A 23,855-nucleotide genomic window follows, 5' to 3' on the forward strand; every position below is an offset into this window, starting at 1 on the left:
CCAAAGGAGACCCAAAAATACTGAAGAAAATAATACCTTAAAGAATAGACTAACCCAAATAAAAAAGAGCTCCAAAAAGCCAATGAGGAGAAGAATGCCTTGAAAGGCAGAATTAGCCAAATGGAAAAGGATGTCCAAAAGACCACATAAGAAAATACCACCTTAAAAATTAGATTGGAGCAAGTGAAAGTTACTGACTTTATGAGAAACCAAGATATTATAAAAAAGAATCAAAGGAATGAAAAATGGAAGACAATGTGAAATATCTCATTGGAAAAACCACCTACCTGGAAAATAGATTCAAGAGAGATAATTTAAAAATTATTGAGCTACATGAAAGCCATGATCAAAAAAGGAGTCTAGACATCATCTTTCAAGACTTAATCAAGGAGATCTGCCCTGATATTCTAGAACCAGAGGGTAAAATAGAAATTTAAATAATCCACTGATTGTCTCCTGAAAAAGATCTCAAAAAGAAAATTCCTAGGAGTATCGTCGCCAAATTCCAGAATTCCCAGATCAAGGACAAAATGCTGTAAGCAGCCAGAAAGAAACAATTTGAGTGCTGTGGAAAAACAATCACAATAACACAGGATCTAGCAGCTTCCACATTAAGGGACCATTGGAATACGATATTCCTGAGGTCAATGGAGCTAGGATTAAAACCAAGAATCACCTACCCAGCAAAACTGAGTATCATGCCCCAAGGCAAAATATGGATTTTCAATAAAATAGAGGACTTTCAAGCTTTCTCAGTGAAAAAACCAGAGCTGAATAGAAAATTTGACTTTCAAACACAAGAATCAAGAGAAGCATGAAAAGGTAAACAAGAAAGAGAAATCATAAGGGAGTTACTAAAGTTGAACTGTTTTGTTTGCATTCCAACACGGAAAGATGATGTGTATAATTCATGAGACCTCAGTATCATAGTATCTGAAAGGAATATGCATATATATACATATGTGTGTGTCTCTGTATGTATATATGTAGGTGTATATATATATATATATATATATATGTATGTATATATATATATATATATATACACATATGTATATATATAGACAGAGGGCACAGGGTGAGTTGAATATGAAGGGATGATATTTTAAAAAAATCAAATTAAGGGATAAGAGAGGAATATATTGAGAGAGGGAGAAAAGGAGAGATAGAATTGGGTAAATTATCTTGCATAAAAGTGGCAAGAAAAAGTGGTTTTCTAGGAAGGGAAGAGGGGGCAGGTGAGGAAGAATGAGTAAATCTTGCTCTCTTCGGATTTGACCTGAGGAGGGAATACCATACACACTCAGTTGGGTATCTTACCCCACAGGAAAGAAGAAGGAAGAAGATAGAAAAGGAGGGATGATGGAAGGGAGGCCAGACAGGGGCAGAAGTAATCAAAAACAAACACTTTAGAAAAGGGACAGGGTCAAGGGAGAAATTCAATAAAGGGGGATAGGTTAGGCAGGAGCAAAACATAGTTAATCTTTCACAACATGAGTATTGTAGAAGGGTTTTACATAATGATACGCATGTGGTCTATGTTGAATTGTTTGCCTTCTTTGAGAGGATGGGTGGGGAGGGAAGAGGGGACAGAACTTGCAACTCCAACTTTTAAAAACAGACTTCAAAAACAACAAAAAAATTTTTTGCATGCAACTAGGAAATAAGATACACAGGCAATGGGGTGTAGAAATTTATTATGCCCTACAAGAGAAGAAGGGAAAGGGGGATGGGAGGGCAGTGGGGTGACAGATAGGAGGGCTGAGTGGGGAATGGGGCAACCAGAATATACGCCATCTTGGAGCTGGTGGGAGGGTAGAAATGGGGAGAAAATTTGTAATTCAAACTCTTGTGAAAATCAATGCTGAAAACTAAATATATTAAATAAATTAAATATAAGAAGAAAAAAAAGAAACTAAGCTTTGTCTTCCATGTCAAGGGCTCCTTCTATTTCTCCCAATGATGAGGTAGATTAACAAAGGAACACAGCCAAGAAAACAGAATACTTTAGTTTTGGCCCCATGGCCAGAGTGTAATTGTATGTTTTCTATATGGTGACTGAAGAGCAGCCGTTTGTTTCTTAGGGAAAATATTCTCTCAATAGTAACTGCCCTCCAAGGTTTGTATAAAGATGTTGCTTAATTTAAGACTTCACCTTTGACTTCCATGTAGTACACTACTAAGTCTCCTTAAAATGGGACAAACCCAGAGACAGCAATTGCTATAGTCACTCAGTCATTTATCTGCTTTCCATTGCTCATCCAGAGACTAAGAAGGAAGGAAGGTCCCTAATTCTGCCTCTATCCTTGCAGGACAAATGATCAGGGATAACCTCACCTGATTTAAGGCCTTTCCTATAGCTAGCATAAGGTACTGGGGAAGAGGTTCTTGAAAAGCATCAACTACATAGTAAGGTTGGGACTTCAAACCAAAGACACCCATGTGATGGTGCTTGGCCAACTCTCCCCTTTGCTGTCCCACCCACTTATGTCCACATGCCAGTAGGTTCTGGGAAATATAATGGAAGGCTAAGGGGCTCATATGGAGAGCAGCATAGCCCAGCGGGAAAAGTGATGGACCTGGAGTCAGAAAGATCTGGATAAAAACCTTGCCTGAGCAAGTCGTGGTGTACGATTGTGATGGAATACTACTATGCTGTAAGAAGTGATCATCTCCATGATCTTAGGAAAGCCTGGAAAGACTGACATAAAATAATGATGAGTGAAATGAGCAGCACCAGGAGAAAATTATATATAGTAATAGCAATATTACATCCAGAGAAAACTGATAAAAATAAGTATAGAAAAGTTTACATATATATGTGTATGTGTGTGAATGTGTGTGTCTAATGATAGCCAGCCGGGGGGGGAGCAGAGAAGAAAAAAAGAAAATAAATTTAAACAACTTTGTTGTATATTCAAAAGGAATAGAAATTTATGTATATTAGATATGTAGTTTCATATGCAATCATCTTTTTTCATTATGCTATTTTATAGAAATGTTTGTTTTATTCCATTAATTAAAAAGTAAAAGAAAAAAAACTCTTGCCTCTGAGATTTCCTTCCATTAATACAGTATACAGCTTGTGCTTACATAGATATTTGCTTATCTCCCTTTTGGAATGTGAGCTTCTTTAGAGCAGGGACCATGGTTTTGCCTCCTTTGTATCCCTGACACTTAGCACAGTGCCTGTCATACAGTGAGTGATTGAGAGATGCTTTTTGACCAACATCTTTACCTCTGAAATTTACCAGCTGATTCACCATGGGTAAGTCATCTCAACTCTCTGAGCTGCGATTTTCTCCTCCACAAAATGTGCATAATCATTCCAATGAACTTATCTCATAGTCTTGTCCTCAGAATTAAATGGGATAATAGGCAATATGGTATTTGCTGACCTACAACTCCACAGGAAAGGCCAGGAGCAGAACGGGGTCTGTATAAAACATGTAATGATCTGATCATGGTCTTTAATAATGTTAGTCATTATGGCTTATAGAAAATTTTTTCAAAATTTGGTTACCTCAAGAAATTCATCAATATTGTGTCTCAGCTTCACGATGGCACACTTGTACAGGTTCTAGATAATGTAGGATTCTCCTTTGCTTTTCCAGTCACCAATGGAGTGAAGCAGGGATTCACTTGTGTGTGCTTGCTTGGATGTAATTAGAAATGACATTTTCAGCAACATTGTCTGACATCTTCAATGAAGATGAAAAGGTCATTAAGGTTAGCTAACACACTGATAGTAAATTATTTATTTAACATAAAAAAGCTCCAAGCCAAGGCTAAAGTAGAGGGAGGTTGCTGCATGATTTTTTTGTTTTCACATGATTGTGTAGCCATTGAGGCTTGTGAAGTTGAGATGCAACAAAGTATGGATCAAATTACTGTGCTAATTTTGGCCTAACAATTAACAGCAAGAAAACACAGGTTCTTCACCTGCCAGCACCACATCATCCATATGTGGAAACATTGGTTACAGAAAATGTACTGTACAGTACAGAGAAGTACTGATTACTGTGGATAAGTTTACTTACCTTTGCAGTATACTTTCTAGGCATGTACATGTAAATGATGAAGTCAATGCACACTTTGCCAGAGCTAGCTTAGTGTTTGGGAGACTCTAAAAGAAAGTGTTAGATCAAAGAGGTATTATATTACTTACCAAATTGATGGTCCACAGAGGTATTGTGCTGACCCTATTGGTGTATGCCTCTCATACCAGTACCATTCTAGAAACTGAGTTGCTTCCATTTGAATTGTCTTAGGAAGGTTCTGAAGATCATCTGGCAAGATAAGGTACCAGACACTGAGGTGTTTTCTTGAGCTAAACTGCCAAGCATTAAAATTTCTACTGGAGAGTGCAACTCCAATTGGCTAGCCATGTTGTCTGACTGTCAAACATCTATTTGCCTAAAAGACTATTTTATGGAAAATTAGCACATGGCAAGTGCTCACATGGAAGTCAGAAGAAGTAATACAAGGACACTTTCAAAGTGTATTGAATGGCATGGGAGACACTGGCAAACGATAAAATGTCGTGACATGTCTGCATCAAAGAAGGTACTCTGTGAGTGAAGCAGCATTTCAGTAGCTCAAAAGAAAAGTGAGATGTTCAAGTATAGAGACATCTCCATTCCAAAAATTTCATATGGATTATGAGATAGAGCCTTCCAACCTCATATTGTTCTGATCAGCAACAGTTGGACATGCTGTACCTTGACTCCATCATAGTGGTCCTTTCCAAGTGGTCCTCTTCAAGAACAAAGGACAACAACCAACCACCATCTCCACAAGACGGCTACATAATTCCCTTCAATAAATACTATAGGCATTACTACAAGAAAATTTCTGTCATTATTGTTAGGGGAGAATCTGAAGCTTTTGAAGAATGTACATTCTGTAGATATGGTTACTATCCTACACATGGGGAATATGGATCAGATTTGAGCTTCTATTCACTTTTTCATTTATGTACATCAAATGTCTACTAAGTATCTACTTTGTGAAAGGCTAGACTTGGACCCAGAAGAGTTCTACAGATCAGAGGTAGAAAGGTTTAGTGCAATGTTTCCCTTTTCGTTCATAAACTCTTCTGGTGTTTGCAATGACAGTCCAAGGACTTGGAGCTAACCATATCTGGTTAATTGAATAAACACTAAATGATTATTCAATTGTAGTAAAATGTCTTTTTCTTCTGTGGTAATCAAGCATGCTCATGTTTAAAACCATTTAGACTTGTTTCTGCAGCAACCTGAAACTGTCAGGACTGTGTGTACAATAATTTGGAGGCATGTTAAAAAAATACCATGTAAAAGTCTTGGACAGCTCTGACAAATGTGAGGGGCTCTTTCAGTTTTTCAAATTCTTGAATTGTTTCCAAAATACCACAAAGGTTCTACATGTGAATGCAAACTGATCTCAATGGATAGGCACACAAAGCTGCATTCCCTCCTTTTCACTCTGTCCAATGCCCCAGAGTAGCTCACTTGTTTCTTTCTTTTACCACGTAAATGTAGCTATGAAACTTTGTGACATTATATTACGAAGACTTAGAATTTTTGTGTGCTTGAAACCAAATCCTCAGACTGTCTGGAAAGCCATTTCACTGGACATTCTGATTGCAATCCTTCTTGAAATCATCGTGGACCATGACAAATGTTCTTCAAAACAAACCTGAAGGAGGTGGAGGCAAGATGGTGGAGGAAAGCCAGGGACTGAATTGGGTTCTCCCTTAAGCCCCTCCAAACAGCTTTATATAATACCTCAAAATAATTTCTGGTGGCAGAACCCACATAAGAATTGGAAGAAACAATTTCCCCATCTAAGACAACTTACAAGGTAGACAGGAAAGGTCTTTTGCATCAGGGTAAGAGTGCAGTGCAATCCAGCATAAGTCATTCCATAACAAACCAAAGAGCAATGCCCCAGGCCTTGAGGCTGACTGAATGAGTGGCTGCAGTGGATGTTTTCTGGACCTCTCAGGCCACAGACAATAAGAAGTCAGACAACTGGTAAGAAGGAATTGCAGAGGTGCCTTTACTGGCAGCAGGGTCAGGACTCAGTTGCATTTCCTAGATTTGGATCTTGGTTGAAGCCATGGGTCATATGAATCCTTTTCTCATCAGAAGCCGCCCAAAAGGGAATAATGACAAACACATTCAGTTAGGTAGGGAAATCTATTTTTTTTCCATTCAGGAATGTAGGAGGGGAAGAGGATAAGCAAAGAGAGGTGTTGATAGAAGGGAGTGAAGACCGGGGGAGGCAAAAGTCAGAAGCAAAATGCTTTTGATAATGGGCAGGGTGAAAGGAGAGAGAGATTAGGATAAAGAGAGCAAAATAGGGTGGAGGGAAATACATAGTAAGCTTAAACATGGAAAAACTGTACAACAGTTTTCTCTGATTAAGACCTTATTTATGAACTATATAAAGAATTGAGTCAAATTTATAGATATAGGAGCCATTCACCAGTTGATAGATGGTCAAAAGCAGTTTTCACAAGAAGAAATCAAAGTTTTCTATAGTCAGATGAAAAATGCTCTAAATCACTATTGATTAGAGAAATGCAAATTAAAAAAAAACTCTGAACTACTGTCCCACTTGTATCAGATTAGCTATTACGAGAGAAGAGAAAAATGATAAATTTAGAGGGCATGTGGGAAAATTGAGACACTAGTACTCTGTTGGTGATATTGATTCTACCCTTCTGAAGATCAATTTGGACCTATGTCAAAAGGGCAACTAAACCTTGCATACCTTTTGAGCAAGCCATACTACTACTATGTATGTGTCCCAAAGAGATAAAAAATGCAAAGATGAATATGACCTTTACATTTAAAAATATTCATAGCCATTTTAGTGGTGGCAATGAATTGGAAATTGAAGGGATTTCCTTCATTTGGGGAATGGACACGTTGTGTATGACTGTTATGGAATACTATTGTGCTGTGAGAAATGACAATAAGAGTGCTCTTAGAAAAACCTGGAAAGATTTACATAAACTGATAAAAGTGAAATGAGCAGAACCCAGAGAACATGGCACACAGTAACAGCAACACTGTGTGATGATCAATTGTGAATGACTTAACTATTCTCAGCAATACAATATCCCAAGGCAGTTCTGAACGGCTTATTATGAAAAATGCTATCCATCTCCAGAGAAAGAGTTGGTGGAGTCTGAATGCAGATTGAAGCACACTTTTTCTTTACTTTCTTATTGTTCTTGTTTTTCTATCTGCATTGTTTTCACATGACTGACATGTAAATATGTTTTGTGTGACTGAACATGTATAAGCTATATTAAATTGCTTGCCTTCTCAATGTGGGGAGAGAAGGTAGTAAGGGAGGGACAGAATTTGCATCTCAAACAATTTTAAAGGACTGTTAAAATGGTTTTTACATGTAATTGGGGGAATGATAAAATATAAAATTAAAAAAAGAAACAAACCTTATATTGCCTCTTATTTTGGTATTGAGGCTGAAATTTGCCAATTTAGCCTTATTTTCTACATATGTTACTCTCCTATTTGGTGAATTTTGAAATGACGTGGTTGGCAACACTGATCAGTCATTCAATAGAGTTTCTGTAGGCATGGAGCCAGTGTACCAGTACTAGTATAATGATGATGAAGATAAGAATGAGGAGGAGGAGGATGGTGATAGTGGTGGTGGTGGTGGTGGTGGTGATGATGATGATGATAATGCTAATTAGCGGGCATATAGCATCTACCTTTTGCCAGGCATTGCACTAAGTGCTTTACAAAAAGCCTTGCATTTCATCCTCACAACAACCCTGGGAGATAGATGCTATTCCTCAATTTCACAATTGAGGAAACTGAAGCAAACAGAGGTTCAATGACTTACCCAAGGTAACACATCTAGTGTCTTAGATTGGATTTGAACTCAGGTGTTCCTGGCTTCACAACCAATGCTTTCCCCATTGTGCCAACAAGCAGCCTTTAAGAGAAGGAAGTAATATCTGAAGAAATTCTTTCCCTAACAAGGTTAGTCCATATATTTAAATAATGCTTTAAAAGGGCAATACATACAATTGAACATCAAGTTCATTTATCATTCATTGTTTCTCTTCTTCAGGGAAGGCACCGTCTTTTACCTCTTTTTACATTCCCAGCAGTTAGAACAGTGTCTGACACCTATTAGGTATTTAATGAATATTTATTGATTTAGTGATTTTTAGCAAGTAGAAAAGTAAATAGTTCATGTCACAACTAGTTATTTTCAATGATTTGTTAGGTGGATAAAGTTTTTAAAAAATGTTCCTTCACAAAAGAAATTCTTAAAATTCTTCTACCATTTTCCACCTCATATATCTGTGAGCAAGCATTTCTATTTTACTCTTGTTTTTAATCAAAATGCAGACATAAACTTGATAGAGAACCAGGTTTAAGACTGTGTGAGATGTTCAGCCAAATAGTGTAATCTTTCTTCAAATTAAAAAGTTTAGCACTGAATTTTAATTACACAGCTGTATAAATGCATGTTTATGGCATATAATGTTGCCCATATTACTATGTGTCACTTAATGTATTAAAATGTATTTTTTATTCAACAAAATTTATAAAACAATAAAATTTATCAGGAAATCTGACAGATAAGGGTAAGCATTTGAGTTCTTCCTAAATTATTTTTTTAATGCTTCCATAATGTGCCACATAAGCATATTTGGATAATTAATTGAAGTTTTATAAATTTGCACTTAAAGTTTCATTTAGAATTATAGGTAGAATAAAATTTTGAGTTTTATAATTATAATTCAATAATATGGACTTTTCTTTTGAGGTTTTTGGGCAAAAGTTATCATTGTAGTTGTTATAAAAGAACATATACATACACACACACTCACAAACACACAAACATACACACATATCCTGAACCTGGTCATCTAAGTACAGAATATGAGGTGAAATTTCTGGGAGGATGCACATTGGACAGCAAATAACAGAAGCATACAATTTTGCATGTTTCCTTTGTAAATTTCATCTTGTTAGATCCAATTGAAAATTCTGGCCTGCCGAGATATTTCTCGTCACTGAGTGTGTTTGTTATCCCTACTGTATTTTTCCCATCTGGGAATGTGATAAGGATGCCAAAGGTTATTTGTCCATGTAAGTGACAAATCAGTTGAATTCCACAATAATTCATTAGGCTATTACTTTAATTAAGGCTCAGTGTATGTTCTGAGTACACTAAGACAAAAAGAATATAGTATGTGTCCCACGAGAAGCCAAATTTTATTGGGTGAAAATAAATACACATATATAAGTGAACATAAAATATATACAAGTAAATAAAAGTTGATTTTGCAGAGTGGGGAGATACTAGGAGGCCAGGCCCAGTTGACAATGAGGCATTATTGAATCATTCTTGATAAGTAATCAAAAAATTTGGAATCTGCTACGCTGTGTTCTTTTTTGTTTTTCTTTGCATCTTGTCATTAAGATGCGAGCTTGTCAAAGACTCTACTTAAACTTTGAAATATGATTATTATGACATTCCTTCCAAGTATGATTGAGCTAGAACCTTAAAGGCACCTGTCCTCATGGACCAGCGTTACAAAGCAGTGTGAGACAAGACCAGATGGAAGTTGGGGAGAGAAATTGGGATCTCGGAGTAGATTTTTTAAAAAAGAATATTCAGGATATAAAGAATTAAGAATACTTAAATATTCAGGGTAATAAGAACTCTCCTCACAATGGTGCTGAGAGGTAGAGCATATAAATATACTTATTTGCATTCACAAATGAGAAAATCAAGGTTCATCCGGGATAAGGGACTTGCCTAAAGTTTCAAACTGACCATCATTCCATAATCAATCTTCTAACACCAACTTCAGTGATCTGTTCACTACCCCACGTCATGGAGGTCTTTTCATTACCCTATCTCTCTTTCATTTTCAGTAACATATTTGGTCTCAGGTCTGAGATTCTTATATGCATTTAAAAGATGAATGAACTGAGATTTGGAGATGTTCAGTGACTTGGACAATGTCACATAGCTAGGAGGTGGCAGAAGCAATACTAGAGTCTAGTTTTTGACGATGGTCATCTCCAGGTTGCTTTCTTATGTAATTTTGTTAACAACAAGGTAAGAATGACCAAGTACCCATGATAAAATAGATTTTTCTTTCCCAATTGTGAGAGCAGACCTTAATGGCTTGTTTCTTCATGAGCTGGCAGCAGAGCTGCCAAGTATCTCCAAGGGAGCCCCATTTCCCAAGAGTGGTAGGGCTTCCTGGTCTGCATAAAGTCTCTGCAGCCTCCCTGACTTTTGCCCTCTACATTGAAACATTCCATTTTATGTCTCAGTTCTGTTGTACCAGTTTGTAGGTCAAATTCCCTGAGTCATTCATTTATTCATCTAGCTCTTTTTCTATTTGCAGAGGCTGAGCTGAAGGTTGGGTTTGGGTGGATGTTGCTAACTCTATTGCCATCTATGCCACAACAACGACCAAGAGTGACCACTCTACCACTAGGAACCTTTTAACTCTTTACCCCAGTGACTAGTGAAGAATTTCTCCAACAACATCACATGTTTCCTAGGCTTGGGATTTCAAGGTCAACCTTTGAAGATAAAGTTCTGGGCTACCTCTCCTCTTTGGAGTCCTAGCCACCTTTCTCCACAATCAACCCAGCTAAATGCTAAAGAACCAGCTCTCTGGAAAAACAGACAAACCAGAAACTTTCTCTATGACATACTTTAACATTTGATCCTCATTATCGATTTCTAGATTATCAACAAAACAATAAATTAAGGTTTGATTGGTCACATTTACTGATGTCTTCATTCTAAGTGTTCACATTCAAACTTCAGTTATCTCTTTTCAATCTACTTGTAGCTCACTCCCTCACACTACTACAGTATGGCAGCCTTCAGGAAGGAATATAAACCACTGGGTGGTTGTAAGGGCATGGAAAGAACTTTGAATGATCTTGTGTGGAGGGAGATATACCAATGTACTCTCGGTGTAGTATCCTGATGCCAATCAATTCCACTCTAGATAATATGTTCTTTTGGTGCTTTATGTGTTTCTGTGTCTGAATAGGGATTCATGTGATTTTTAAAAATGTTTTGAATTTTCTGGGTGATGAAATAAAAGCTGGCCAATATTTGTTGATTTGAATTATTTTGTATGAGCTTGAGACACACCTTTGTCATATTGGGAGAGACACAGGGACATGTTATACTATCACAACATAAGATGATTTTCCAAAAACAACTCCATTCAGAGACTAATGTGAAATTGAAAATTGATACCCCACTTTATTTTGGACCATTAATTAATTATTAATTACTAATTGTATGTAGTCACTGGAATTAATATTTGACTATCAAATGCAGACTTGTTTGACCTCACTGGTAATATTTGTAAGAGTTTAGCTTCCCCATTTGAATGGGCTTAAGTCCAACCACAAAAAACATTTCTTTGAGCTTTTGTTTACCATTGACAGAGATGAGTCACTCTTGTCATAGGATATTTGCTTACCATCAGACTTTCCAGGGGACGTTAATTAACTCTATGTTTTCCTGGATTATGGATTTTCCTGCTTGTAGTTAAGCCAAGGTAAGCCCATCATACCTCTGTATGTGTGACCAATCACTGTCTTAGTTTAGTTTGCATCCCTGGATGGGTTCTGGTACTTTATGTAATCAACTATATAAAAAAGCTGTTCTGATTGTCAGGTGTATCCTTGACTAATGAAATGCTTGGATCCATTTTATTGGTAATTGCTAGCCTTGCTAATAAATTGATTTGTGGTCAGAGCTTTCTGCTTCAGTTTCTTTTTGTCTGGATTTTTATGATGACAATAAGGAGGTAATAAGAGAGAGAGAGAGAGAGAGAGAGAGAGAGAGAGAGAGAGAGAGAGAGAGAGAAAGAGAGAGAGAGAGAGAACATTGTGTTGTCATTTTCCATGATTAAACATGGTCCTTGTGAGCCAATAAGTCTCTACTGAGTACAAGGGACTTTGCTAAGTGTTTGGTGTTTCTTTCACTACTTTGACTACACTTTCTCCCTTTGGGATGTGAGTTATTTGTGACTCAAATCAACTGGTAATGGGTCACTATAGAAAAGGCATAGTTCATCTGAAAAAGTGCAGTGGGTTTTAATGGTCTCCTAGTATAATACTAGTCAATAGTAGGTCTTGGAAAGAAAAATGCTGATGACATACACAACCACATTGAGGAATTTTTTTGCCCAAAATGAGGGAGGTAATGGTAAGGCTATCTTTTGCCCTTTCTAGAGTCCATCTGAGCATTTCATTCAGTCTTGGTAGTCACATTTTAGGAAAAACAAAAACAAAATTGATATCTGGAGCATGTACAGAGGAGGATTACTGGACACTATTCCATATTAGGAACAGATAAGGAACTGAGTATATTCATCTTGGAGAGTGAAAATGTAAGTGTGTGAGGGGTTGAGGAAGTATTTGAAGGCATGTCTTGTGGAAAAGGGATTGGACACATTCTGCTTAGCCCTAATGGGCAGAACAGGAACATTCCATGCCTGCAGCGTTCAAAGGCAAAATTTGGCTCAATGCAAGAAAAATTTTCCCTCTAAAATGAAGCAATTCATAATTGGCAGATGAATTCTCCTTCACTGTAGGACTTCAATAGGGATATCCACTTACTCGGTAGGTTAAAAGAATATTCCTTTTCAAGCATGGATTAGATTTGTTGACTTCTGGGAGCTCTCTGACTCTAAGATTCTATGAATCCCTCACTCTATCCATCTCAAGAATTGTCCCTTGACCTTTGGTGCCTGGCCTGGTATTCATATACTATCATTGCTTCCAGATACCTGGGGCCCTGTTATAAATTTTACATATAATATATGTTATAAAATTACACATGCATTTTACTTAATATCTCTAAAGCCTCACCATGCCATCATAGACATGGATTGCAAAGCAAGAAAAAATACATCACTCTACCACTCCCCACCAAGTTTAAAATGGAATGTGAAATGGTAAGGATATTCAGGCAAAATTAACAATATTCATATCCCTCTGCATTATTCTAACAAGGTCAACTTATGTCTTAGTATTTTCTCTTTATAACCCCAATGAATGGCATGATCTATGACTTTTTGTCTTTGATTTCACAGCCCTTTACATGTTTAATTCATTAGAAAATGAATGAATGAAACCTCATGCATTAAGTATTTATTATAATCTGTCATCCTGTGCATTTTACTGTCTTTATTTATGTCCTATCCTCAAGAAGAGGAGGAAGGAGTTTGTCAAAGGCTCTACTTAAACCTTGACAAATAATTGCTTCAGGCTTCCTCTAGTTACCATTTAACTAGAACTCTAAGGGCATGCATCATGGAGAAACAGAGCTACGAAGAAGAGTGAGACAGAATAAGATGGAATTTGGGGAGACAGATAAATTGGGAGCTTTGAGCAGATTAAAAAAAGAATAGCAGATTAATAAAAAATATCATTTAAAATTTCCAAATTACTATCCTCATAATAATATTGAGAATTAGATGATACAATTATGCTTATTTGCATGTTATATATGAGGAAATCAAGGTTCAGCCAGGATAAGTCACCTGCCTATAGTTTCACAGTGACCTCTAACTTCATCTCACATCTTCAAAACCCAGTTCAGGGATCTTTTTACAACCTCATTGTCTAGAGATCTTTTCACTACCCCACATCTCTTCCATCTTAAGTATCTTATTTGGTCATCATCAAAACTTTTTTATTGTATTCTGAGCTTATTATGCCCATTTCAAAGGCGGATAAACTGAGAATTGGAGATATTCAGTAACTTAGCCAATGTCACATAGCTAGGAGGACTAGAATCCAGTTTTTTTTACTAATGTCCTTGTCCAGGCCCTGTTCTGCTTCGCTTTGGTAACAACAAGATAAGAATGACAAAGTACCTGTGAGGAAATGGTCTCTGTGGATATTCATGGTTTTTCCCCATGTTTGGAGCAGAGTTTAATGGTTTATTTTGTTCATGATTTGGCAGTAGAACTGCCAGGTGTCTCTAAGGGATCAGCATCTCCCAAGAGCTGCAGGCCTCCCAGGTCTGCATATAGTCCTTGCCTCATCCCTGACTTCAGCTACTGACATTGAAACATTCCACTACAGGGCTCAGAGCTGTAATACCAACTTATAGGTCAAGTTCCCTGAGTCATTGACTCATTCATTGAGTTTCTTTTGTTTTTGCTGAGGCAGAGGTGAATGGAGGGTAGGGATATGCATTACTAACGCTGTGTCCATTTGTGTCACAATGATGACCAGGAACCAACTCTCTGTCAATAGGAACCTCGACCTCTTTACCCCAGTGACTAGTGAAAAGTTTCTCCAATACTATCACATTATTCTTAGGCTTGGAAATTCAAGGCCAAACCTTGAATATAAAGTACTTGGCTAACTCTCCTCTTTGAAGTCCTGGCCACATTTCTCCATATCATTTCAGCTAGGATCTAGAACATCCAATACAAGGATAAAGTGCTTATGTATACAACAACATGGTATAGTGGAAACATCACTGGACACTAACTCACTCTTTCCCCATGGGTAAGTCACTTGACTTCTTCCCTTTTCTTATCCATAAATTTGTTAAGGCAATTAGACTTTTCTCAGTTCTTCACTTTGGGGATGCTAAGACTATCAAGTCTCCCTTTTGTTTGAATGTGTGGGAAATCTTTTTGCTATCTTTGTCTTGGAATATTTCTCAGCTATTTCTCAGAATTAAGACAATGGTTAGTAATTGAATCGTATATGATGTGATACTAGGAATGGGGAACTTTCACACACCCAGCCTGGGTGAGGTAAGAGCCCACAGGGATCTGAAGAGGATATAATTGAGGGAAGGCTCATGTTTCACTTTTGGGGCACACTCATGTAAGCAGTGTTGAGACTCTGGGCAAGCCATAACTGCCTCCGGCTTTGTAACCCAGACAGATAAGACGTTGATGCTTCTTTGGTAACTATGAATTGCGAATTGAATCAGACAACGTTTGTCTGTTGATGTTTGTAATTTATGCTGGCATTTGCTACTTTAAAAGTTCAGGGGGCTGATCTTTTCTCTCTGACTTAAGTGAATAATGTATGTATATTTGATTAAACTGACATTTTTAACCCCATAAAGTTACTTTCCTTAGTAAAGAAGATCAAAGAACCTGTGTTGGCAACTTTCTGTGTGCTGGTTGTTGGTGGGTCTTAACCCCCAAAAGCAGCAGCTGCTAGCAGATTGATGCTACAAAAATGTGCATGATTACAGTTGTATTTATCTCCTAGGGCTGTGTTGGGGCTCAGACAAATTCATGAATGTGTTCAAACAATTGTGTTCAAACATGCCTATGCTCTATAAACACCAGCTATTACCTTCTGTGTGTAGCTTTGTGTAGCTTTTCAGGGTCATTATCCTTCAAGTTACTGAAGGAGCAATTTGAGGAACTGATGTCTTTATGGTACTAATGAACATTTAATTGAGTAATGGTGATTAATTGGATACTGTGTACAGAGCACTACATTAAGTTCTTGAGGGAAGGGGAATGATAACAAAATTTAGATGAGATATAGTCGTTGTTCTCAATAATACTAGCTCTCATTTATGTAGTACTTAAATATTTGCAAAGACCTTTTTACATTGATTTTCTCATATCAATCTCCCCAAAAGTGTGTGAGATAAATACCATCATTATATCATTTTTACAGAGATTACCAATTTGAGGCTAAGTGAGTTAAGTAACTTGTCCAGATATATACAATTAATAAGAATTTAAGGTGGGATTTATATCCACATCTTCTTGACTCAAATCAAACAAAGCTCTCTGTACCACACCACATTCTCACACAAGTGCTTTGTAGTTTAGTAACACTTCTATCCTCTTTTCCCTCTGTCTTTGTTTCCCCCCCACCAGAGGACTCACTCATTCATTATCATGTACAAGCCCATAACTTTTGCTGATCATGGTAACTCTCATGTCTACACCACTCGATCCTTGGTAAACACTTTTTTCACAACCACTGTGCGACCTCCATAGTTGAAAAACAGAATTCCCATTTTCCAAATGAGGAGGCAGAGGCCCATGAGGAGTGATTAACTTCTGTGAAATCACAGGAGAAATTAGTGGAAATCCAAGCAAGATTAGATTTCAAGTCTTCAGAATCCTAATCAAGTGCTCCTTGCAAAATGGTACTACCTATCAACACCTCAGCATTTCTGAGTAAAAGACAAATCATCTTATCTGCCCTGGCAACCAAGAAGGGCTCTCTCCACACATGGGAACGCAAAAGGACACAATCTTGTACTACATCAGCAAGATGGTAATAGACATCCTGACCTATTTATTCAATGTATCGATTACCAAAAAAATTTCTCAAGAGTACCACGTAGGAGACAAACATAAATCTTGACCCTAAATTGCTTGTTTCTCTTCTATTTAATGTAGTTCCTATTGGATTAAAGGAAAATCCTTCAATGCCTTAAGTTGTAAAAACACATTTTTCCTTACACCCCTAATAGTTTATGGGATGAAGCTTTAATTATTTATTTGCCCTTTTTAAATTTTGTCCTTACCTACAAGTTCCACATTAAAAATGTTAGAACAACAATCCTTTTAGGGTAGTGTTATGAACACTAATGAAAATCTTTAAAATTAATACAGGTTAAAAAACATCATTAAATCACTGATTTAGAGCTAGAAACAACCTTACAGGTTATCTAGTCCAATGGCTTTTTTCTTCATCAGTGAGGAATTTAAGGTCCATAAGGTCCCAGGAGTAAAAGACCTTGAGAAACTCATGAAAGAGAACAGAGATAGTACTAGTATTGGTAACATTTATATAGAGGTTTAAGGTTTTCAATGTAATTTACAGGATAATCTCCTTCCATAGTTTGAAAAGTCCTATGATGTAGGTGTCATGAATATTATCCTCTTTTAACCTATGAGCGAATGGAAACTCTGAGATGAAGTGACTTTTCTATGGATATAGTAACAATAAGAAAAGCTAGGAGTCACATTTGCCCCAAAATGATGAATAAACTTTTTCTGACTCTGTTTCTCTTCCCCCCACTCTATGTCTCTCTCTCTCTGTGTCTCTGTCTCTGTCTCTGTCTCTGTCTCTGTCTCTCTCTCTCTCTCTCTATATATATATATATATATATATATATAATCTCCATTCACATACATATACGTGTATATGTATGTATATGTATATGTTTGTGTGTTTATAGAATTTATGTGTATTTGTATATATGCACGTAGACATACATTTGTATGTGTATACCTGCATAACAATATTGAACATGTGGTCCACTCACCCTTCCCTCAAGACTTCAATTGAGGCAAATCCTGTATATGTCAAAGCACTCCCTTACGTATCTGAATAAGAGTGGTTTTGGAATATTTTCCTTACTTAAAACCTGTTTGTTTCTTCTTAACTCCTACACTTTGCTCTTGGTTCTTCCTTTTAGGTACAAATGAAACAAACCAAATCCTTTCTCCATATGTCAGTTCAGCTGATTCCTGAAGATGGCTAATCCCAACCCCTGCCCTGACACCCATCTTTTATATTATTTTTACCAAACACACTCATTTTCTTACACCAGTCTCAATATAACAAGATTTCAAAGTCCTTCTTCATCATGGCTGAACTCTTCTGGAGAATCTCTGGGTTATCAATGCCCTTCCTAAAGCATGAAATGCACAACTGAACATTTTGCTGCAAATTCAGAATGGAGATTACCACCTCTGTACACCTGGATACAGTTCCCTCCATTCAGTGTAAGGTCAGATTAATTTTCTTATTTGCCATGTATGTCACAAAGTTGTTGTGGTGATAAAATGATGCAATGTATTTAAAATACTTGGCCAACTTTAAAGAGGAAGCTCTGGCACAGTGGATACAATGAACTGGGCTCGACTGAAATCAGGAAGCCCTGAGTTCAAATCCAACCTCAGATACTTAGGATGTGGCCCTGAGCAAGTCACTTAAGCTCTGTTTGCCTCAGTTCCCTCAACTTTAAAATGGGGATAATAATAGCACCTATGTTGCAGGGCTGTTGTGAAAATCAAATGAAATAATATTTTTAAAGTGCCCAACACAAGCCAAGCACTTCATAGATGCCATAGAAATACTTCTTCTTTTCTCTTTACTAACAGAGGTGACTCCCCATTATCTCTAGTTGTTCAGTTCTTCTAAATCCAAAAATCATTTCCTTGTCAGAGAAAACAGAAGCAAAATAGATTTGAGATACTCTCCCTATGCCTTCCATTCACTGCTCTTTTCTCATCAACCTTGAGAATCAATCCAATTCTATGTCTTTTATTTACATAAATGGCCAATTCCCTCCCCCCCCCCAAAAGAACTCAACCTTCTTATAGTCTTTAGCTTTCTGAGCTTCCCTCAGTTCATCCTGAGCCCTGGCACTCCTCTGACTCTATAAGATAGTATCCGCTTTCACATTCGTCCTTGGTTACCTGCATGTTTTTTTACTGCAGATTTTTTCATATCTAAGTTGGCCTAAGAGACAATTTTTTTCTTCTTGTACCTTCAAATTTTTTTTTTGTGAAATCTTCCTGTCCCTTCAGATTTGAACTTCCTCTATAAATAATTCATAGCATCCTGATTTATCCCTCCTCTGAAAGGTCTGAAATTGACCCACCTCAAACCTAATGTGCATGTCCAACAACTGCAAGTTTGACTTTCTTTGTCTATCTCAAACTTTGAGATGACTGAATTACTTTCCTCCTGTTCCTGTAACATTCCCCATTATTTTGATCCTACCTAACAGTTCTGCATCAATTTTGAGAATCAAATTTCCTCTTATTGGTTGTTTCACTTTGGAACTTGGTAAAAAATACTGTCATCAAGAAATCAATAGCAGTACTTTGAGGGGAGAGAGAGAGAGAGAGAGAGAGAGAGAGAGAGAGAGAGAGAGAGAGAGAGAGAGGGAGATGCTAATATGTAGATATATAGGAAGAGACCACAGAGAAAACCAGGCAAACACAATGTCAAAGACAGAGACAGACAGATAGAGAAAGATGTAGAGACAGAGACAGTGATAGAGGGAGACAGAGAGATAGAATGAGAGAGACAAAATGACAAAAAGCAGTCTGGCAAATGCCTAGACGAAGTCCCCTATCACTAATATATCATTCCTTCATGCCAATTTTGTGATGTTTACCAAATTCCTGATCTATTTCCTCTTCCAATACAAATAATGGATATAACAGTATACTTATATGCTGATGACAATATAATTCTTTCCACCATGTTTTCCCGTTCTAGTTCCTAGATATCCTCATATGAATACATATTCTCAGTTCTAAAAAAAAAATACAGCAGCCTACTGTTACCTATCGCATTTCATTCAAATAAGGGAGAAATTTCTCCCACAACCACATTCCAGTTATGGTTCCCATTTCTCTAGTCTAAATGTTTTCTTAGCAGCCAGAATTGTTTTCTTGTGTTAGAGATTCTAATTTATCCTCCTTGTCATGCATAATTCCTTGAGGACCCCACTAGGCTACTATAGGTGTATATCTGTTACATTTCCTTCTTTGCACTTAATCAGCTCTTCTCCTTTTCCAATCTTATGTACCTGTTGGCATGCTTTGATAGAGTTGACTTTTGGTCACATGTGAGCTAAGGTAAGTGACCTTGGAGGAAATATACTGACTTAAGCTTCTCTGATTTTGTTTTCTATATTTTCAGCAAGATGCAACTTGACATAGATGCTATGTGGCAGCCTACTTATAACTTCTATGAAAACTTTTTTTCTAATGCCTAATGTTTGTGGAGATGAAGCTAAGTATTCTAAAAAAAAGTCAGTGAAACATAACCATGGAAGGTGCTTCCAAGCTGTAAAGTCTTATAGTGGAGTCTGGGGATGGACTATGTATTTGTCTAATGCCCAAAGACCACCTTGACTTAGTTCAGACAGGGAGGGTTACTACTGGTCAACCAGGGAGTCAGTAAACATTTATTAAGTGCCTACTATGTGCCCACCACCATGCTAATCACTAAGAACACAAAGAAAGTTAAAATAGAATCCCTGCCCTCAAGGAGTGCATAATCTCTAAATAACATGCAAACAACTCTACAAGAGAGGTATATCCAGGATAAATTAGAGATAATCAAAAGAGTGGAGGCACTGGAATTGAAGTGGATCAGGAAAGGTGGGATTCTGGCTGAAACTTGGAGGTTAAATCAAACATTGGTGATTTCTCCAGGACCCAGTAAACTATGTGAATGAAAAGACTAAATGCCAGCTTGCGGCCCCCTTCTGCTTCTATGTTGACAGAGTTGGAGAATTGAAAAAAGATACAGGAAGCATAAGAGGAACAGATTAAAAAAACCATACATATTGCTACGTGTTCTGCCAGTGACCTTTTTGACAGATAACTCTCACTGCAAGGCAACTGGTGTTCACGGCAGCTGTTCCTCCTCAGGAAATGGTGACCTCAGTCCATTGTATAGACTTTACAGCCACAATGATTGCACAGCTATACAGGATCCCAGTAAAATCTCAGACAATTTTCTTTGATCATCTTTTCCATCTCTCAGTCTTTTATTTTCCCTCTTATTCCTTCCTCTTGTTTTTTATTCCTCTTTTCTCTCTTCATCAGAGTGAAACATATTCATAAGGAAAGAGCTCAGTCTCCAACCCTGACCAACAATAATCCCCCTTGTCATACTAATTTCACCTGGAAGCAAGGCATTCTCCATTCCTAAAGTCAGACATGCCACTTTGGCACATCGCTGACCACCGTTTGTGTCTTTGAGTCATTCATCATGTAGAGTGGATTTTTCTGATAGTCACTGTATTGTTGCAGTTTCTTCTTATTCAAAGGACCTTAATAGTATGCCCTATGTTCTAAGGTTGTTGTGTGGAATGAATGGCATGCTCACACACACACACACACACACACACACACACACACACACTCACATGGAGAGATAGAGAGAGAGAGAGAGGCAGAGAGAAAATGACAACACTTTCAAATGCATCTATGGAGAACAGATCTGATGTGAGTAACAGATGCTCCAGGGCTTCAGGCTCCTCTCTTCATAATGTTCACCTTCATCTACCTTATTACCTTGCAGGGATTCTGGGGATAGTGGCTCTGAGCTCCTGGGATTCCTGCCTCCACACCCCCATGTATTTTTTATCTCAGTAACCTCTCTCTGGTGGATTTTGGCTACTCCTCAGCTGTTACTCCCAAAGTAACGTCTGGGCTCCTCACAGGGCACAAGGTCATCTCCTATAATGGATGTGCTACACAGCTGTTCTTTGTTGTGGCCTTTGCTACTACTGAAAATTCCCTCTTAGCCTCCATGGCCTACGATCGTCATGCGACTGTTTGCAAGCTGCTATATTATACCACTACCATAACTTCAACAGTATATATGCCTATCTGGCCAGTGGTGCTCATATCTATGGCTTTCTGACCTCCTCCATAGTCATAGGAAACACATTTAGCCTTTCATTCTGCAGGTTCAACATAGTCCATCACTCTTCTGTGATATTCCCCCTCTCCTACTTCTCTCTTGCTCAGATATGCAAATAACTGAGTCACTATTCTTTATTTTAGGATCATTCACTGTCTTTTTCCCATTTCTTGTTATCTTTGCTTCGTACCTATTAATCTTTATCACTATCCTCAAGATCCATTCTATTGAAGGCTGCCAGAAAGCATTCTCCACCTGTGTTTCCTATCTCACAGCAGTGTCTATATTTTATGGGACAATCATCTTTATGTACCTTCAACCCAGATCAAGTCATTTAATGGACATAGACAAAATGGTGTCAGTGCTCTACACCATGGTCATCCCCATGCTGAACCTTCTGGTGTGTAGTCTGAGGAACAAAGACGTCAAGAATGCTTTGATGAAAGCTGTGAGAAGACAAGTTCAATTAAATCATCCTTTTTCATAGAGAGAAAATCCAATCTATATCTTCGCCCTTCTGGGATCCAGCCCCCCAGTCAGGCTATTTTTCTTATGTGTACAGAAGTGTAAGCCAAAATTTTTTTCAGAGGCAACATCATGTAGTAGAGAGTTTAACAGACTTGGAGTTAATAGAGCCCTGAATTTAAATTATGTCTCAGATAATTTTTTTATGTTGTTTGGCCTTACAAGTCTCAGCCTCAGTTTCCTCTTATTCAAAGGACCTTAATAGTATGCCCTGTCTTCTAAGATTGTTGTGTGGAATGAATGACATATTCACACACACACACACACACACACACACACACACACACATGGGGAGAGAGACAGAGACAGAGAGAGAGAGAGAGAGAGAGAGAGAGAGAGAGAGATGCTGCTACAGCAATTCTAGCTATTAACCTTTTAGAAAGAGGAAGAGCAGCTCCACAATTTCTGAACAGCATAGTTCTTGGAGAGCAAAGCCACTGAAGTTCTTGAATAATGCAGCTTTGATGTTAATAGCATTGCTAATTCAACAGCTCCTAATCAGAGGTATGCTGGGAAATGCTTAAGACTCAGCTCTCTGCGGAAAAATGAATCCTTAACACACTTCAAATTTTATCCATATGATTATTTTATCTATCATTCTGTGAAGTCTAAATCATCCACAAAACAATAAATTAAGTCCAGACTGTAGAATTTACTGTATTTCTAAAATCTAAATGCTCATACTTGAAATTTGGCTATGTCTTTGTGAGTCTCTTTGTGCTGGTTCCCCAGCACCCTTGCAGTATGTCTGCCTGTATTGAAGGAATACAAACCACAGTGTGGTCCTAAGGATCTAGAAAGAACTGTGATTGATCCTGTGAGGGAGAAGAATGTCACAGTCATGTCAGTGTAGTATCTTGATGTCAACCTCACCATCAATTCCTTTCTAGGTAATCATTTTGTGGGTGCTTTATTTGTTTCTGAATAGGATCCTTATTTGTTCCTGAATAGGGGCTTCACTGCTGGGTTTTTCACATCTTTTGATTTTTCTGTGAGATGAAATAAAGGCTGTCCAGTATTTGATAACTTAAATGATTTACTAGGAGCTAGAGATCCATCTAGACCATAAAAGGAAAAACCTAGGAATATGTTATGCTATCAGCATGTAAGTTGATTTTCCAGGAACACCTCTATTCAGAGGGTAACATGAAATTGAAAACTGATGGCCTGCTTTATTTTGTGTTGTTGATTATTTATTGATTGACAATTGTATCTAAGCACTGGAATCAATATTTGTGGATCAAACATAGACTTACTTGTATAAGCCTCATTGGTACAATTTGTAAAGGTTAACTTCTGTGTTCCTCTAGGCTTAAGTCCAATCACAAAGACTCAGATCTTTGAGTTTTTGTTGACCATTGGCAGAAATGAGTCAACCTGGTCATAGGATGTGTATCCACCATAAGACTTTTTAGATGTGATTCAACTCTCTGTTATCCCTGTTGGCAAGGGTTATGGAAATATGCTCTCTGAAACAGGCTAAGCAAAGCCCACCCTTTCTCTCTGTGTGACCAGTAGTGGACTTATGTAATTCACATCACTGGATTGCTTCTGGTATCTTATGTAACCCAACTGTATTAAGTGGCTGCTCTGACTGCTGGTGCATCCTGGTCTATTGAGGGGCCTTTTTGTTGGCAATTGCTCATCTTGTAGTAAATTAACTACACTCAGACATTTGTCCCTCAGGTTCTCTTTATCATAGGGTTTTTTTTTGCAATAGTAATGAGCTAAAGAGAGAGAGAAAGCAATTTTGCAAGTTATTTTTCAGGATTAAACATGGTCTATCTGAGCCCAGAAGTCTTTGTGAGGTATGAAAGACTGGTAGGTCTTTAGTTTCCTTTCCCTACTTGTACTCCATATGTTTTCCCTTTGGGATTTGAATAATTTTGC

The 23,855-nt window shown here is 37.6% G+C and overlaps 1 pseudogene; it reads left to right on the plus strand.

The window, feature by feature from the left end:
- Nucleotides 1–21,927, plus strand: part of LOC118855134 — a 35,916-nt pseudogene extending 13,989 nt beyond the window's left edge.
- The last annotated feature ends 1,928 nt before the right edge of the window (nt 21,928–23,855 follow it).

This window comes from Trichosurus vulpecula, chromosome 6 (assembly GCF_011100635.1).
Source record: "Trichosurus vulpecula isolate mTriVul1 chromosome 6, mTriVul1.pri, whole genome shotgun sequence".
Taxonomy (NCBI): Eukaryota; Metazoa; Chordata; class Mammalia; order Diprotodontia; family Phalangeridae; genus Trichosurus; species Trichosurus vulpecula.